This window comes from Tenebrio molitor, chromosome 6, assembly GCF_963966145.1.
Source record: "Tenebrio molitor chromosome 6, icTenMoli1.1, whole genome shotgun sequence".
NCBI classification, from domain to species: Eukaryota; Metazoa; Arthropoda; class Insecta; order Coleoptera; family Tenebrionidae; genus Tenebrio; species Tenebrio molitor.
The window spans coordinates 22,364,829-22,378,795 of NC_091051.1; the positions used below are offsets into that span (position 1 = coordinate 22,364,829).

General features: G+C 39.1%; 1 long non-coding RNA gene across 3 annotated transcripts; it reads right to left on the minus strand.

The window, feature by feature from the left end:
* Positions 1-2,215: 2,215 nt before the first annotated feature.
* On the minus strand, positions 2,216-10,371 carry LOC138133608 (uncharacterized). Of its 3 annotated transcripts, XR_011160433.1 has the most exons (4): positions 10,215-10,371; positions 10,034-10,156; positions 9,807-9,987; positions 2,216-2,486 (listed from the first exon to the last, which is right to left on the minus strand). It is a non-coding gene; the product is annotated as an uncharacterized lncRNA (long non-coding RNA). The 3 variants fall into 3 exon arrangements; XR_011160434.1 differs by having other exon boundaries at positions 10,122-10,371; XR_011160432.1 differs by having other exon boundaries at positions 10,034-10,371.
* Positions 10,372-13,967: the final 3,596 nt, after the last annotated feature.

Consider the following 13,967-nt stretch of genomic DNA (forward strand, 5'->3'; position numbering starts at 1 on the left):
GTACGGCCAGCGGTGTTTCCGTAGTTGCCGAAGATAGACCCTCGGGAGAGGGGCAAAAAACATATAAGGGAGAGGGGCAAAAAACATATAAGGGGGGAACCAGCTCGAGTCATGGAAGTTTTTACGATCTTTTGCCGTGGTATTTTTCAAGTGTTCAAGGAGGAATTGTAGGGGGAAATTTAGTGTGCGACAGGTGCTGGTGTGGACGTGGTGGAAGAGAAGAAGGTTGGAGGAGCGAGTTCCCAAGAAATCCAGGCCGGATCGTTGAAACGGATTTACGACTTCCGCCATGGAAGGTTCTCCGAACTGCACGCAGAAGCGGATCTAATCCCACATCGACATCTGCTGGGCCGTGTCGTCCCCGAAGCTCTCCTGGAGGAACCCGGACTTCGAAGCCACCAGAACCGAGTTCTGTAGTAGCGGTGATACCCTTCACCACTCACAGGCCGTGGCATCCCAAAAAAATAATAATAATTTTTTGTAGTTTCTTTCCCCGTCGAACTAGTTGAGCGAGAATCTCAGTGTTTAACTTTGTCAAATTTCTATCGCAAACTCATTATTTGGACGAGTGAATGTTTTTCAATCGTGCTTATTTAATGTAATTATGACGTTCGCTTAGAGTTTCATAATTTGTTCGACTGTTAGGTTGAGGTTTTGTTGAAAGCCACTTGAATTTAGCTTTTCATCAAAATTTTTAAAGATGTTTATTATTTATCAAGTCTGTCGGGTTTTTATATTCGCGAATGCTTATCAGACCGTGCGCGACTTCACCTGGAATCACCGATTATTTTTTGCACGGGTTCTTCTCAGGGCCTCATTGAAGGAACGAAATTCAATTTCAAATTTTTTGGAGCGAGGAAGGACTCCGAGGACCTCCTCGCTTATGTGGGCAGTGTAGCCGAATAGCGGCGTTGACGAGGAACAGTCGCCCTTCCTCCCTCGTTTAAGGAATTTTTTTGTTTCACCGGGACTCGGCCGGTTGACGGCCAGGCCCAGGAGAAGAACCCTTCAAGGAGTGTCAATTGTTAGGGTCGCTTAATCTTGTACGCGCCATCAGGCTGGTCGGGTTCCATCCTTTATCTAAGTTTGTCTATTACCTTTGTTCCGTTAATAGAATCTGAATAAACGATTACTTGGAAGATTGTGTGTCATTCTCCCGAACTCCGGGCGGTGTCACGATTTCGTCGTCCCACCTCCGCATTTTCGAAGCGTCAGCTGTGAGACCCGACTGGAAGCCAATTTTATAAAAATCGTTGTCCTTTCACCGAAAATAAGGAATCCCGCCCCAAAAAAACCTTTTTTTTTGGTAAACAATAACGTAACAGTATCCTTCTCATATTTTTTTTGTGGAAATTTCAGACGTAAATCCAAATTGAAAATCAGAAAAAAAATTAGTCTATCCATTTAACAAACATGAGGATGACGTGATTGCTCGGAAACCGGAAGGGGCAGAAAGTGAAAATGATCTGAATAATTTTTGTTTCCAGTATTCCATACTTTTGATCCTCACTATATTAAATCGATTGTTAGGGGATGCAGCTCTAGAACAACTTCAAATCTACATCGAAATTTTCCTTTTATCGTCCATAGTAGATGCACAATCTTCCACGTAGAAATCATTGGGACACCAGGTATAGTTAGTAATAAATACTATTCGATGTAAAAATACAGTGGTCCAACGAAAATTCACAGTGAGAAATATCTGGAAAACTACACCTACGTGAAAAACACGGAAACGAGTCAATTTTGATATGGAATGGGACACTGAATATCAACAAATTCAGCAGAGCAATTTCATCCTTCTGGCTAGGGTGACCGGCCTCTCACGATTCATTACAGGGAGGAGGGGTCAGTGATACATAATTTTTAAGCATTTTATATTTTTTTTTGCAATAATACTGCAAAATGGTTTACTTTGAGAACATTTAATAAACTAATGCTATGTAAACCATAGTAAAATGAAGATATTATCGCAAAGAAAATTTAAATTGCTTTAAAGTGAGATATCAGTGATATCACTTGACCGCAGTTCCCAGTGCAATTTTTCTAATAATATGACGAAAAAACTATAATTTTAGTATGGTTATAAAGAATTTAAATTTAAAATTTACTCATCACTTGATTCCTCTAATGATAAGAAGCTGAATGGCATTTCTTGGATATCAAAAGTGACCTGTTTTGGCGTTTTTCAGATAATGCAAAAATTTCAAACTGGGAAGATTAAATAATGTACCATTTAAAACAAATTAAAAAACAATATCACATTTGGTAAAACATAAAACAGTGGAGAAAAATAATTTCGTACATTTCCGTTTGGTTTCCAGTTGCATAAGTCTTGTATACAATACACACAATCATTACCATCTTGAGCGTCAATTTCGGAACAAAATGTTGAATAGTTGACAGCATACTTTATACAACCTTTATATTTAAAAGTTTCATCTTTCTTAATTAATGAAGGGTTTCCAATCCATTCCTTCACATGCCTAAAATATTTTAATCATTAATAGTCCTGTCGCTAGGTAGTTCTACTATTACCTCCTAAATAACAAGGCCTGAGTGCTCTGACGTGTTCATCACGTGACATTTTGCTAGTAGTCATCATAACACAAAGTCAGCCCTTACGCCGCGTTCAGAGTCGGCTTTTTATCTGACTAATTTTCACAGATAGTACGTGCTATTACAGTTTAGTCTTGCAAAAGTGTGTTGGTAGGATATTCGTACATTATTGTATTTTGTGCTTTTCGTCAAAAACCCATTAATGTGAGTGTTTTGAACGGTGGTTTCAACTTGCAAGATGTTAGGTTATGTTATTCTCATTCGTTTAATGCCGAGTGTATATAATAAAGTGTTTAAAGACATGGTCGAAGATGCCATACGGGTGTTGTGTACCACTGTGCAAGGGCTATGGCGACGCTCCAATCGTGATGGTGTTTTCATTTCCGCAAGATCAGGATATTGCTCTTCGTGTAGTTTTAATCAGCTATGCACCCTCTTAGTTCTAACGCTTCCCGACACTAGCCCAAAATTTTGGTCGACCCCGTAATGTGTCAACTTAGAGGATGCCACCAGCAATGCATTCTCGTCCCACACTCTTTAAAAGAGAGCGCACGGATCTCCCTCACAATCTCCTTCCACCTCGTCAATTTCAGGTCCGGATCTAAATTCACCTTCCTGTCGAATATAATCCCTTCCCTTTCCACCGACAAGTAGTACCTAAGGTAAAAGCTAGTCGCTCCAATAGGTCGGTTTCGGACACGACAGTACCCCGTACCATCAGTTCGTGGACTAACTCGTCCCACAACAAAAATTCTGGAGCGATGGCAATCCAATCGTGACGGTGTTTTCATTTCCGCAAGATCAGGATATTGCTGTTCGTGTAGTTTTAATCAGCTATGTATTGTTCAATAACTACTAAAAAGTTATGAGAATAAATTTTTGAGTATTGGTAATTGAAAAAAAAAGTGTAATTAATTTAGTTTTTAATTACCGGCATCTGCACGAATCAGAACATTACCTACTGTCTCAATATTAATTAATTGTGAAAATCATACACAATTGTGAAATTCATCATCACTAGTACAGCAAACACACACAAAATTATTGCGGAAAATCCAACTATTGATTAGGTTAAAATAAAAAAGGCAGCACAACACCGTTTCAAATAAATAATTACGAGTACATACTCGTATTGTAGGTATACTTGGCATTATTTATAATTTCGTAAGATATTTGTTTTTCACATAGTCATAATCCTTCAAATTATAAAAATGTATATCGGACAAGTGCGTATCCTTTAAATCGCAAGTAATTTTCGAGTCATTATTTTAAATTTGTTATTTATAATGGTTTGCTTTGTAATTTCGTTTTTCATTTTGCAAACAAATCGAATGGGGTGTGACTGAGGGTTCAGCCCCGTTTCTACAGGAAATCCTCATTTATTTTCTATACATGCATACAGCGATCGTCCGGGCAAAAGCAGTAGTTGGGTATGACTACTAGTAAACACGTCTCGGGCCAGCCATCAGGCCTTGTTCTTTAGGAGGTAATGGTTCTACCCTACAAAGTGTCGTGGTAAAATGACATTTCCCAATTTCGTAGACTTAGATGTGTACATAATCATGTCATAATCATGTTTGTTAAAACACTCCCGCTTCGCGGTCGTGTTTCAATCTAAAAACCTCGCGCTGTAAAATATAGCCGCATTTGTAATGTAAATAACTATTAACAGTTAGTTTTAAGAATCCTCTAATTGAGGTGGACAAAATTCCCTCAAGGAATCCAGCGGGTAATTTGTTGAGACGAATTTCCTTAGAAGTTATTTTATTTCAACAATTCTCCAAGTTATAACTAACCAAAGACTAATGTGTTAGATTAAATAAAAAACATGTTATCTTTGGATTCGAGGTGTCGAAGGAGAGGGTTGTCAGGGGTCTCGACTTGAGGCAAGCCTTGACCTAGACCAGGAGTGTGGTCAGTTCCTCGAACGTCAAGGTGTTGGATTCTATGGCCTTCAGCTGAAGCGACGTCACTGACTTCATTTCGGCTTTTCATAGGCCACGGAGGTGGGATGCGCACGGAGGGACGAAAGACGAGGGGGTTCTATCTTGTGCCAGTTGCGGTGAGACGTTCTTGTAGAACTCCGAGGCGACCCGGAACATACACAGAGCTCGGCGTCAGTACCCATGAAGGTCGTACCGTTGTCGGAGAAGAGCTCGGCGTGTATGCCAATAGGGCGATGAAAGTCTTGTATACCTTGTGGCCGCCGCTAGATGTGGTGCAGCATATGATCAGACCGGCGTATTCGAAACGTGTGCGAGAGGAAGGGTGCGACGGGATGACTCGAGAAGTGGTTAGGTGACCCATCAACTGCGCACTCTAGCGAGGTCGGAATCGGAGGCACTGCACGCAGCCGTGAACGAACTTCTTTTCTGAGGCTCGGGCTCCGGGAATCCATATTTGGTGTAGTAGAAAACTGGTCGCCAGAGTGGCACCTGCGTGGAGCATCAATGCATGGGCACTTGCGATGAAGAGCTGGGTGAGTGGAGATGACTTGGTCAGGATCGGTGGGTGACGCTCGTTGAGTGGGACGTAGGAGTTCTCCAGGCGCCCTCAAAATCTGATGGTGCCGTCAGGGTCGAGAATCGGATGGAGTGGAAGCAGAGGCGAGCGTTCTGATGGCGAGCCGTGTCTATCGATGGCAGCTAATTCCTCGGGGTAGCATATCATCTGCTCGTGCTTGATCAAGCAGAGCCTGGCATCGCGGATCTCGTCCACGCGCGAGAAGTCCGGCGAATCGCGCGAGCGGCAGGATCGGTAGAAGTGGACGTACAACGCGGTAACACAACACGGAGCAGCTTCGAGAAAGAGGAATACCTGGTCAGCAGTGTCATTGTTTCTAATCTGTCTGGGCGAGATGTGTGTGGAGCTTTCTTGGAGCCTCTTCACCTCCTCGTCGCAGAGCCAAGGGGGTTCGTGCTAACAGAGGGGCGAGTCGCGGAGAAGGTTCGAGTCGGTCCCACGCGAACCGACGTCAGCCGGGTTCTCAGCGCTGGGTACGTATTTCCAATGGAGTAATGGAAGCGAAAACTGGATGTGTGACACACGGTTCGCGACGAAGGTCTTCCAGAGATGGTCGTTTATCCAGACCAGCGTCACCTGGCTGTAAGACCAGGTGGTGGTCGAGTATTCAGAGAACCAACTCTCTTGGCACTCTCTGGTCCTCGAAATTGTTAAGTGCTGTCAGGCGCAGCGGATGGTGCCACCTGGTCGGTTCAGTGTAAGGAAGAAGAGATCGATGGGGCAAACGCGAAGATCGCGAACCCTCTCTCTTATGCTGTCGCATGTCGGCATGGGAGCTTTTTGACAGCATGGGCAGATCGAACAGCTCTACGAGGTGCACGTGAGCAGGATGTTGAGTACGGCGGGTAAATTGTTTCCCAGGCGGGCTCCAAATTTGCCTCGGTGGTCGCGATGTTCTCGACGAGCAATGCTGCTGGGTCGTTTAACAATTGTTTCAACAGCAGCAACTTCTGGAATTTCGGGACATCGGCTCTAGTCACGACGGACAAGCTCTTTGAATGCGTCTCAGAATACTTCCCAATCGGCGTACGACTTTGCAAAATGAGAAGGTTCAATCGCGGAAGAGGGGGGAGGGTCTCATGTCGGGTCTCTCGAACCGGCGATGCTTCCTATGGAGCGGCAGTAGGCTGGGGCCACAATGTCTCCACTTGACTGGCGTCTATGACATATGCTAGGGAAGCGGCACCGTAAGCGTCGTCGAAAGAATGCTAGATAGCCTTGAATCCCGGGTCTACTTCTAGGGTTTGATGATTCACACAGAAATCATCCCAGTACCTTGCCAGAGTCTCTAGAGACATGTCGATCAACTTATGGATTAGCGGTAAGTTAACCTTGCTAGATGCGGTCCGAAATCACTTGCGGCCAATCAGTGATGCGCTGGACTTACTCACTCTGCTTCTTGAAAAGCTTAGCGGCCATAGTTTAATCTGGCTGAACTCGGTGTAATTCCCCCTGCCGTGGAATCTCAAGTAATGGGCGAAATCGGCAACGGAGATTGGATTAGTGTTGAACCACTATGGGGACGAATGCACAGAATGTCGACCAGATCTGGTCGACCATTTGTTTCCGCGGTCGAAAAAACGCATCCAAAACTGCAAAGTCACCGGTTCGAAGGACCAAAATGTTCTGGAATCTCGTATGTAGTTTATACAACAGACAGTAAATTGACGTTACGACAGTAATAAGAAAAAATTTAACTGACAGGACCCACACCATTTACACTTCGATTTACCAAGCCGGTGTTTTACATAAAAAAAGAGAGAGAGAGAGAGCAGGGGACAGTACGGTCGTGGGTCTTTAAAACACTCGTTCCACTCGCGTTTTAAATTGGCCCACTCATGCCCAAAAACCTTAATTTACACACGAACGAGTTGAATACAAGGTTTTTTTGTTCGACGAGCTCCTTAAAGACTCCAAATAGCTTAAAATCTTTAAAATTAGCTTGACGTTTCCTTTTGACAAGTTGTGACATTTATCAAAATTCGTTCACACAGGAGAAAATTCTCAAATTTTAACAGTGTCGAACAAAAAAAGTTGTTATTTGTAATTTATTTTGAAACAGTTATACACTGAACTCCAAAATTAACGCATCACTTGAATTTTTACGATTTTTTTGGAGAGTTTTACTTTAAAGCAAAAAATTGTTATACACACTGAAAATAGAGGAGAAGCATAGATAATGCTACAAATGTAATTAAAATTTTCAGCCACTATTTACAAAAATGAGCAAAAATATCGTTTTTGTTAAATTTTGAAATTTACTAGAAAATAATTTTTTAATAGCAGTTGAAAAATTGAATCAGTATTGACACAAATGAGTGATGTTAGGAACAACTTAGCATTTAAAAAGTCTGTGCAAGTGCTTTTGTTAGCTCAGAGAGAAAAAAGAGTCAGAGGACTATAGCATATCGCTTTGATTCGAACCAATCTATCGTATCTAAAGTTCTAAGAAGACGTCGGGAGACTGGACGACACACAAGGAGGCCTGGAAAAGGCCGAAAACGAATCACAACACCTCACCAGGACCAATACTTAAAATTAATAAGCATTAGAGAAGGGTTTCTCACTGTTCTCCTATTTTTTATGATCGCATGTTAGACAATATGCACTCCGTCTGATTGAAAATACGGTTAGAAAACGACTAAAGGAGGATCAGATACATCCGAGAAGACCAGCTACTGAACCCAAGTTAACTGCAACCCTTCGGAGGGCCTGCTGAAACTTTGCATTAGAACATGTCAATTGGGTCGAACAGGATTGCCACAGAGTTTTGGTTTTCGATGAATCCAGGTTCTGTCAATCCGAGTCTGACGGAGAGGTAATAGTGTATAGACGACCTGGTGAGCAATATGCGCAATGTAATTTCGTTACTAAAGAGAGTTTTGGAGGAGGGTCAATAATGGTATGGATAGGAATATCTTTAGACGTAGCTACAGAGCTGGTGGTTTTAGATAGACGCAATTTAAATGCACATTGATATATCACAAACATCTTGGAACCTGTTGTTGTACCATTTGTCCCATTCGTAGGGCAAGACTTTATTTATATGCAGAATAATGGACGGCCACATATTGCAAGGGTAGTTTCTGACTAATTTGGGAATATTGAAAATTCAGTTATGGAGTGGTCAGCACGTAACCCTGACCTCAATCCAACTCAGCACTTATGGGATAATATGGAAAAACAGTTACGGGCAATGGAAGGGCATCCAAATCACTTCAGTCAGCTAACAAGAGCACTTCTGGATATTTGGGAAAATATAGGCCAAAACCATAATAGAAACCTCATTCTTAACATGCCAGAACGTTATCAAGCTGTAATTAACGCTAGAGGAGACAATACAAGATTTCAGGAAAATAATCTTTAAATTTAGATGGTTTTTTCGATTTCTCATTTTTACTCGTGATGTTATCTTTTCGAATTTTTGTAATTTTTTTTACATTTATGTGCTTTTTTGTAAGAAAATGTGTTTAAACGATTTCCCATGGTTCGGCTGTTATTGTTGTTAAAATATTTTTTTTAATGTTTCAAAACTTGCTTTTTTAATTAAAAAAATCAAAGTGATGCGTTAATTTTGGAGTTCAGTGTAGTTTGTCCAGCGAGAATTGGTTAACATAAAAGTCACAAAATTCTACGTAGAGAGAGTAGTACCTAGCGCACGCAAATTTTTTTATATTCTTCAAGCAGTAACATTTTTGCCCTGAAATTATGCCCTAATTAATGTATTAGGTATAAGTGCTATTCTCTAAAATTTCACTGCATAATATAAAAAGTTACAGTATGTAGCTCAGAGAGCAATGTAAGAAACGTCCTTATAGAGATACATAAAATTCGTATTCTCTAAATATCTCTGTAAGCATTTGCCTTACAGTGCTACAGTATGGAACAAAATGATTTTCATCTAGTTTGCTTTGGAATTTTTGCACATGTAAATATTCTTGCACCGCTTTACTTTTTTTTGATGTGCCGAACTATTAGTTCTGTCAATAAATGTCATCAATTCAATTGACAATTGTTACAATTTACTAAATTGAATTAACAAACGTTGGTGGCCACTTTCAACACTAACTGTAACTTGCTTTTTTTAGCTCCTTTTTAATTTCAATATCAACTTTTCATATCATCCGTTCACAACAAGTCACATTTGGAATTTGGATATATATTTTGAGGTTAGGCATTGGTACTGGTCCAGTTTTATCGCCAAAGGAATGGGCAAAGATAATTAATACATTTTTTATTACTTCACCTATTGAATATTTATAAATTGACAGCGATTTAGTGACTGGAAAAATGCCAATAGAAGAAAGTATAGAAAAATTGCCGCAATCAGATTAAAAACTGTTGTCGGTGAAGAAATTAAATTGTCACCGTTAGAAGATCGAAGTCTTGCTGTCTGGGGCAAGGTGGTGGTGACGGTATCTCCAGAAGTTCTCTTAGTTGCAGCAGCAGAGAAAAAAATAATTCACCCCAACCTGATTGTAGCGGTGATGATGATAGAATTAGTGAAGAATGCATTCCACTGGAGAATGAGATAAAAGAAGCGATGGCAATGTTGGAAAACGAATTTTTTTTTCAGAGGTTTATAAATAGGAACCCATCACAAATTCAAATATTTACCATACTAAATGAATCAGTCAGTAATTTTTAATTTTACAAATACTGTTTTCTTTGGTGCTAGAGTTTAAAATGTTTAAGGTAAAATGGGCTTGTTTAGTGTTACTTACTTCTCCTCGGGCTTTGTCACCATCAAAATTATACATGCATAACCTTGTCCGTCCAAACCCAAAAAACTACCCACTATGGTTTCTTTAGGAGGATCTTTACAAGTTACTGCTTCTGGTTCTCCGCTACAGTCACCAGTACAGAAATAACATTGCTTTACTGACGACATAAGTTCTTCATCACCTAAAACTTTTTAATTTTATCACCAAAATACTAACACCGGAATTACCTTGTGAACTGAAGAGAAGTATGGAAAAAATCAAAAATCGATTAAATATATTTATTTCCATATTTAAATAATTAAAATAAAATATTACTTCAGATAGAAGAACTAAACGGGGAAAGCGTTTTCCTGAAGTCCCAAAAGCATTTCAGTGTTCTGTTCAACATTTATTAAAACTATATCATACTTGCATATCATGTTTAAATGTTTCATAAATTCCGAACTTAACATACACATAATTCATAACTTATTGCATCTGAATCAAATGAATAACAACAATTTGGTAAATTAATGTAACCGATCAGGAAATTTTGAAAGTGACAGTTTAGATGTGTCATCAGTATAATTTTGACGTACATTCCTCGCGAATGAAGTGTACTATCTATACAAAATTGAAAATGTCAGAAAAATTGACTGAGAAAGTTCTCCTCATGTTACCAGGAGATAAGAGAGGCCGATCCTAGCTCACTCATGCCCGTGAAAATTTGAATTTGCACTGGCCTTGAAAAGTGGAGGCCGATCCTGGCTCACTTGTGCTAGCGAGAATGTGAATTTGTTTTTTGATTGTGCTGTTGCAGCTGTTTCATATCTTTAATTTGATATGTTGGCAAATTAATTTAACTTTTCTTATGAATAAAATTTTATTTTATCAGTTTGGAGTGTATCCCTTGTCGAATATTTCCCTATGTTTTATGTTATATTATTTTGTGACTTTTATCAGAAACTAACGATTTCACGTAAAGCTTCTTTCCTTTCCATTTCTGAATTTCTTCAACTAAATAAATTTAACATTCAATAAATTCAACGGCCTAAGAAAATGGAAGTCAATTACGTCAGTCATTTGGTTGTCGGATGAGAGTTCTGGATATCTCGTAAATATTCTGGTAGTTCGGAGGGATGATAGTGGGGACAGATTTGCTGTACAGGGTGCGCCTACTAAAACTTTTTATCCGAATGTCTTTTTTGATTATAAATTAAGGTAAACAATATTTAGCAATATTATATTTCTCAATGACCTCTTGACATGTGCTTAACAAAAGTTAACGGAACCTGCAAAGATACAGAGTTATTTGAAAAATAACCGCAGTAAAAATTTTTTTTTTTTTGCTTTTTCTCAGATTACGGAGTATAACATATTCAGCTGTGGCCTCTGTATCTCCCTGTATTGTTTTTATTACACTTTTACTGATGACTACGCAATAAATTAGTGTTAAAAAGAACAAATTTTCCAGCTGTGTTCAAAACGGAGTTTATGTGTAAAAAGTTGTTACAGTTGGCTTCAAAAAAAAAACGGGAAATGAAATTTGACTTAATGTGAACTGATAATTTAATTTGTCAATTTGTGTCTGTTTGACAGTAGTATTTCTGACACATAAGTGCAGTTTTTTAACCTAAATTCTAAAAGGCCGTTTCAAACTATCAAAATTTAATAAAATCTGACAGAACTTTTTCTGACAGTTCCCGTATTTTTTTAAGCCAACCGTACGAATTTGTTTCACAGCTGACTCATTTTTCAGCAAATAATTTAGATTGACGGGGCATTGTTATCTTATTTAAGATTCTTTTATTTTTCACTTGTTTGTAATTGGTTGTTTATATCCGTGATACCCGATATATAACTCCATTCATTTCGCCCTAGGGCATAATAAGCGGGCGTCATGATAACGCCCGCCATTGTTAAGGCTAATAAGAGTAACAAGTAAAAAATACAACAATCTGAAATAGCTATTTATGCATCAAGGGCGTTACAACGATGATTACGCCCGGAGAACGATGAATCCAGCTCGAGGGCTTTAGCCCGAATGCAATATTGCAACTTCTTCCAACAAAACTTAAATAACGACGACGTTCTCGATTTAAGTTTCTTTACGGACGAATCTTGGTTCAATTTAAGTAGTTATGTCAACAAACAAAATTACCGACCATGGTCTGCTGTCAATCCCCGCAATTTCCTTGAGGTTCCTTTACATCCTGTGAAGATAGGAATATGGTTAACTCTATCCCGCCAATATTCTTCCAAGATACAATCAATGGCCAACGTTACAGGGAACAATTGTTGACCCCATTCCTAGACCAGGTGCATCCTGATCAAGGGAAAAGACGAAAATGTGATGGCATATTTTAAAAATATAGAAGCAGCATCAGCGCGGTCGTGATATTCAATGTTGAAGAGTACACTGTTTGTATTTCAAAACATTGACATCTCCAGGTAAGAGGTTTTTTAATAAGCTATTGGTCGTTTTAATACATATAATAAATGGTACAGGTTCAGCAGTCTCACCTCCTTGTTGAAAACAAAATGTAGAAACTATCAACCGAAAAAAGCTGCAACTTTTACAAGAAACGATGTTTGCAAGTTTTTACTGGAAGCGGCGGACCAAGAGTGGATCCTTCAGAAAGTTGTACTGATGATGGGCATATTCGGTGGCTGTCGTTGTGATGAATTATGTAAAATGATGAATTGTTATAGTTATTATTGGTATGTAATTATTTTCAATATACAAATTCTTTTTCATAAAATCGAATTTCCATTCTGCGTGAGTGAAAGTGCGTGAGCGAAAGAGAATGAGCGAAAGTGAAACCTTCACCCACTGGTAACCATGGATACAGACCCACTTTTCAGGGAGGTATCGAACAAATGAAGTTTTATTCAAGTAAAATGACAGCTGTCAAATTTAGTCACTTGTGAGTACTTTATGTCAAGTTAAATGCAAGCTGTCAAATTTACTCACTAGTGAGTACTTTATCTCACTTGTGATTAAATTTTGACTTCTGTCACCGAAAACAATGGTCTAAGGTAGCTCAAAAACTCCACCTGTAAGATAAAATATTATTTTATAACAACATTAATAAATAAAACTTAACGATGGTGTGTTATGTAACCACCACCTACGTGCATGCATAACCTTAACCTAGCTCTTTTATTTTTTCAGCATCCCCGGCGAATTATTGATTTCTTCAATTTTGTTAGTTTGTCGAAAATCATCCACATCAACCACACGTGTACTGTTGCTAAAAAATGTTTTTGTCAGTATCGTATTATGGCGGACAATAAATTTAGGCCGGCAAATTTCTGACATTTCAAAAAAGTGAATGCAAGCGACCATTTATTGTCATTATGACTGATGTGTCAGTTTGTCAAACTGAAGGTTTTCAAGCTGTTTGGCGTTTCCTTCGCCTTTTTCGTAACTTACAGATCATGACGCACTAGCATAACTGATTTGTAGTAGCACTTCTCTCTGATGCACGCTTCTTTTCCCAATTTTAATTTTGATTATCGCTGTCACGATGACAAGAATAACAAAAATCGAAAATGGGGTTAGTTGAACATAATGCCAGCTTCACATTTTGATGTCAACTCAATGACAGGCCGGCCTAAATTTATTGTCCGCCATAGTACTATGGCGGACAAAAAATTTTGAACGATCAAATTTTGGCATATCAAAAAATGTCAATGTAAGCTGTTTTACTGTTATTATGACGTTTATAAATTAAATCGAAAAATTGACGGTTTGAAGTAAACGTCTCTCAAGTTTATAACAATAATTTAGTGATACAATGCCAGCCGTATTTGAATTTACTAAAGCCAAAATAGTAACCCTTCACCAGAGGGGTATGTCGTATGGGCAAATTTCGACGAATTTAGGGTTATCGAAGGGCACTATCCATGCCATTATGCGGAAGTGGCAACACACTGGGGCGGTGGTTCGGCGTCCAGGTTCTGGAAGAAGGCGGGTGTCTTCCGTGGAACAGAACGAGGCACCCCCGAACTATCACCGAAATCTGTGCCTGTCCATGAGGAATAGATTGCTCTTGGTTGTATAACAAAATAGAGCAATGATCAAATATTGACTTCTTCAGTCTTAGTTGTAAAGTTTTTTTTATTTTAAAATTTTAATTTTAAGTTTAATAAATAAATGTTATAATTTGTTAGTATTGT